This window comes from Plectrocnemia conspersa, unplaced genomic scaffold (assembly GCF_051122295.1).
Source record: "Plectrocnemia conspersa isolate PC_06_02 unplaced genomic scaffold, ASM5112229v1 ptg000003l, whole genome shotgun sequence".
Lineage (NCBI taxonomy): Eukaryota > Metazoa > Arthropoda > Insecta > Trichoptera > Polycentropodidae > Plectrocnemia > Plectrocnemia conspersa.
The window spans coordinates 15,899,724-15,905,958 of record NW_028277167.1 but is presented as its reverse complement, the minus strand read 5'-3'; positions in this window follow the sequence as shown (position 1 = coordinate 15,905,958).

Here is a 6,235-nt window from a genome sequence, read left to right as displayed (position 1 = left end):
AAAATCTCGTCTCTAAAAAAACACATAATTAGACGAGTCATGTGAAAATTATTATAATATAGTACAATCATCCCCCAAAGTAACACTGTAAGTTGTTCTACAGCTCTAAAATATAATTTTATGATCCTTATGAGTAGGTTGTGATTGTGGAAATGTTATGGACTTAAATAAAAAAAAGTGTGAACTGAAGTTAAATGTCTGGTCTGAGATATTGTTCCAGGGACGTCATTTCAGATTTTACTGAAGGGAGGGGGGACAAAAGTTGGCCAGTCAGTGGTCGTTTTTTATTATTATTTTAATATTTCCATTTCATAAAATGACATGCATTTTTCTGGCCACATTCAAGGGTTAAAAATACACGATAAAAACAATAAAATCATGCCGTCGCAGTAGAAACGCTTGGTTATCTGGCGTTCATATTGGCGCCGACATGATTTTGATGCTTTTGACGTGAATTTTTGACTTCTGAGAAGTGAACTATTTTTGCACCCTCCTATTTACCAAAATTCGGTTTGAATATACTTTGATCAGCCCTTTTATATCAGTAGTGCATAGTAATATCGGTAAGGATAGCTATCATATTTTTAAAACACAAACTATGGAGTAATATGCAAGATGCGACATCCGTCTGTATTTTTCCTTCTGCTTATTTCCCCCTGAGAGTTGAGTTGTCTTAGTTTGTATTTTGAACTTCACTTAATGAAAGTTAAGACTACTGATTTTAAAACTTTCATTAGGTTAAGTTTGAATTAAAACAATAAATGTATGTTTCGCAACTGGTAAAATCAATTTCATTTTAGAGCAGTAGGTAATTTCACAAGCGCCTATTAGGTAAATTATATTTTCGCTAGTAAAAATATATATCTACTGGTGAACGAAAATAAATTTAGACTTCACTAATGAACATATAACTTTACTGAAAATTTTACATTTATACATCGCATATAAACACAAATCACAGTTTTGCTTAAATCTATTTACCTAGTTATTATTTACTAAAAAAATTGTGTATTAATTTTTTCTTTAATTAATTGCATATGGTATGTCTATATAATATTTGTCTATGACATTTTCGAATAATTTTAGAATTCAGGGATCGGATTGTGATCATTTTAATTGATAAAAATACCATAGCTTTTTATTATTTTTAATTTAAATATGTAGATGATAAATATATAGAGATAAAATATATTGGGTGATTATTGTAAAATATATTGAATGTAAAAGAGGGGGAGTGATTCGATGTAACGAGCATGCTCGTTACTTCTAATTTGCGCGCGAACGCGTAAAATGGGCGGAGCCGAGGCGTGTCGCGGGGGGCGGCGACGGGTGCGTATTTACATTTGATGTGATAAAAACACGTACTAATTCAAATAACAATACATAAACTTAAAAGCAACAATATTTAAACTTTTTATACATATAGGTAAATATTTTTTATAAAGCAAGTTTATTTTAAGTTAATCACAATTTGCATAATTTACATTAAAAAAAAAACGAATTACGTGTATTGTGTATTGTGTATGTTTTTCAATGCTTTCATTTTTTGAATATACTAATATTTATTATTTAAATTTTTCAATTAAATCATTATTATTTTTTTATCATTTTTAAATAATTATTTATTATTAATAATAATTATAATATTAGTAGGTTAAAATGTAACATATAACATTTGGAATGCCAAAATAATTTATAAAGGACTCTATAGCCCAATACACAAAGTTCAAGTCTTTAGAGATTTTTACGGTAGTATATGTATGGGTATACTACAAATTTTTGTGTGTGCAATTTCGAAAAATACTACTCATATTTGATCAAAAATTAGGCAAAGGATTTCAGAACTTATTTTAAATACTAGTTTAATACTTAGGCTGCAAATAAAAAAACTTATTTATTTTAAAATAGAAATAGGCACATGGTAGTCTATTTTAATACATAATATAGTGAATGTGGCGAATGGGTGTTTCCAGTGGCGGAACTTGGTGATTGCAAGGGTCGGCCCCTTTGATAAGAAGCAACGCCCTAATACAACAGAATTAGACAAGCCCACTTTAAATCGATTGCGTTACATAGTTGAAAATTTTACACGAGCACTATAAAACCACTTGTCGATGTGGAGGATGTAAAATAAAATATAAAACATTTCACTTAACACCCCATATAAATTGCGCAACGATTGTGCAATATTAACTAAGCAAATTAAGCAACAGAAGTATTGGATATGTATTATAAAGTTTTATGTCTGTGTTTCTCACATTTTTTTCCACTATTTCGCGGAAACTACCCGACTGATTTTTATTTATTCAACATATAATTTATCTCTGAGAGTATACTTTTCTCAAAAATTCTTACTTAATATCACATGCTCCGGGTTGTTGCACGGTTTGTCCATACATAATTTAATTCGACTGGAACTGAACCCGATCAAAAAACCGGTTTATAAAGTCCCGATGGTACGAGAAAATGCAATGCTTCTGTATTTATTTATTGTCTCTCGATTGCGAAACAGAAGAGAGATCAATTAAAATGATAATAATCTTGCTACCATCAGATTTCAGTGTAAACGAATCATTACTTAAAATGAAATGAAGAGTTGGTAACTTGAGTACCTTTATCTATCTGTGTCAATTTAGAACGTCTAATATTCGTGGAAATAAATTAGATATCTACTATATATCAATTTCGTGGAATACGTCGCCTGCTGCTCCACTTCGTTAAACCTAAGTCTATTTGAACAGTCTAAATGTATGCAGATTTTGTATTATAGAGGAACTCTATACTGACATCAGTCTCCATTACTGCAAAATTACTTCTTACTTATCTCAAAATATCAGCATAAGTTTTCCTGCAGATGGTTGTATGCGTAATTTATGAAGCAATTGAACCATCTTGGTTTCTGACTGTTGGTAATGAATACAGATTTCATTTTTCAACAGGTTCTGCTTTAAAGGTGTTATAGACACATTGAAAATACTTAAGTACAACTACAAAACAGTATAATATATAGTCGGTGACTAATATCTGAAAAAACTGGGTTCAAATTCCATATGGATTTAATTTTTATCATTTTTGATGGATAGAAATTAGTGATTATTATACTTTTTTAATACTGATCCACAAATTAGGTTTTCTTAGATTTTCATAATCTCGCAGATTTAAGTTGTACTATTAGTTTTTAATAAAATATATGTCACTGATTTACAGATTTTGATTTCAGTCTGGTGTTTCAATACTTACTTAGTAGTTGTTGATTGTGTTTACCCAGTTGTAATATATTGGGGTATCGCCTGTCATGTTACAAGGTAAAATTTTGTATTTCTTTAACATTTTTCTTGGACATGCATCATCATAGTGAACTTTCATTTATCCTTGAATTTCAATTGGATTTACTTATTCAATCCAACAAATATTTAAAAAAATATGATGGAGCGGTGGATATTTTAAGCTACTGCTATGCATTATATGTCTAATTCATACTACCATTATTTAACTTATATTTACAAGACAAACGAGCGGTGTTTTAAATATCTTTTGAAACATAATGTATCATAGTTAAAGGTTTATGTCTTTCGCTCGCTTTTGAATCCTTGCGTTTTACATGTAAATTGATGGGCTATTATTATTTTTTATTATTATTTGCCGTTCTAATATTGTTCTATTATTAGTATCTCACATGTATAAACAAAAGATAAATTAAACTATAATATGCGTATAGAGAAAAAAGAATAGATGTTTTCTTATAAATGAAAGTGTTGTCAATGACGACAAAACTAACTTATTAAATTGTACCATATGTTCGTTTGATTTTTTAATGTTTTTGAAATCAGATATTTATAGATACAATAAGTTCAATAAATTATGTACATATGTGCTATATTAAAAGATTATCTTTATTCTATAAAATTAATCCCTTGAAGAATTCTCGAATAAGTATTAGCGAAAAACTGATCCAAGTGGTTTTGGCAAGAATTCAAACATTCTAAACTTACACTAAAGCTATAAACAAGATCCGTACTACATAGTGGATGTATTTTAGCATCCAGGCCCAAATCTAGCATTGTCATGGTGGAACACAATGTCTTATCTATTGGCCAAATCTGGTCTCTTCCTGTCGATTGCTTCTTTCAGTTTGGTCAATTGTGAGCAGAACTTAAAGCTTAAGTGTTTAATTTATTATTGAAATTTATATATAAGATATTCGACACGTTTTGCTTAACTATAATGCCTTTATATAATATTTCAAGAACGGAGGATACAAAATTAATTTACAATTATATAGTAAAAAAATTAAAACGAGAATAATCGATTTATTTTAGAAAAAAATGTAGTTTTAGTTTATGAGGTCAGTGTATATATAATACAAAATCAAGTTTGATGTAAGATAATCGTTGAAATTTTGGACATGTACTTTCTTATGTGATCATAAGAGTGACTGTATTTTATTTTAGATATCCTTTAAGGAAGTTGTGAGCAGTACTTAGTGGAATTAATGGTTTAGTTTGGTGGCGGTAGATTCACAACCTTTGGGTACAATCCAGTTTGTTGGTGGTTCATTTGAATTACTTTTTATTGTTTTTTTCAGATAAAATCGAATTTATTGTTCAAGTATCGAATCAAAATCAGAAATTAGATCCACTAAATTTGTATCGCTCAATGGATACAGTACACAAATATCAAGCTTCTTGATCGTTCCAAGCTTTCATAAATGTCTCGAAACAGTAGTGACAGCAAATTTCAGTGCAATACCAATCTCTGAAGTGACAGATCATCTGGTGTATCTTAGATAGCAAATTATCATTCTATAAATCTCTATAACTACTTTCTGCATGTTGAATCATCTACATCAGCTCCATATACAGCACAATCTGAAGTATGTAGTTCATTTTTTTAAACATTTTTTTATGTAAAAATAAGATTTAATCAAATTAATTGCAGTAACAATTAGATTATATAAATATTTCGACGAATCTTTGTGTTTCGTATATTAAAGATGAAAACTGAAAAAAAAAAAAAAAATTTTTTTAATGTTTTTTAAATTTATTTGCAAAAAATAGAGTATTTCATAAGCAATTACAAAATACGTCATTGATTGCATCTTAGGCCAGGGTGGGCGCAACGTTCGCCTCGCCCCACAACCGCCCACAGGACAGCCCTGAGCACTTTATGATATGGGCGGAAACAAGTCGTGGGCGGAGGGGATCGAAACTTCAAGTAAGACACGATTTTTAATAAAGTCACTATTTTTTGACAGTTTACTTGAAAATTGAAAAAAATCCGATTTTTTGCCAATATGAATAATGCTTCGTGTAATTCTTCGAGTGTACAAACCTTAACTCCAAGCGCAGTCAAACTTAAGTGATAACATCAGAGGCGTATTTGGGGAGTATTGAAAGCCCACCCCCTCAAATAGTATTATTATTTTGAATTTGTTAAGAATATTTTTTTATTTTAAAATTCTTATGTTCATATCTATTTATTATTTTATATAAAATAAAACAATTAGCACAATGTTCAATCATTGAGTGCAATCTATCAATTTTATGAATATGAATACGACACGAGTTAAATGAGATTAACGATCATTGTTGTGCAACCTAATTCTGTGATATTTTTTAATGTATCATCAATCTTTACCACCCACGGGCGTGCCTCTTTTAATACCACAATTTTATACAGCAGCTCAGATTTATAAATAATGACGTTTGGGTAAAAACATATTATTTTTAATATAGGATTATACATTTAACAATATAATAAAAGAGTGAGCCTAAGAATGAGGTTCTTGATTATATTATCATGTAAGTCTCAAACTTGAAACGCCAATATTTTTAGGCTATAAAATGTTTCATTGGCAGGTTATCTTATGGTACAGAAGGAACGGACCATTGAATTGTACGTTGCTGCAACTGAAACCTGACAAACTCTGCTATGGCACATGAATCCTAGAGGAAGCTGCAGTTTATCTAATCAAGTAAAAATATCGATTCGATATGATATACATCAATACACGTCTAATCAAGCTTCAAATGTAAAGCTGTTATTTTCTTCATAGGTTATCGTAATTTACGTTGCAAAAGCAACAGTGACACAGTATATAAGCATGAGATTTTAATTACGGTTTCCTGGTATTATGTCCAATTTTACCAGTATTCTGTATTACTAATAATTTTAAAGATTAAAAATTAGTAAAAATATTATTGTTTTTTTTCCAAGAAAATGGAATGTTGTTTAT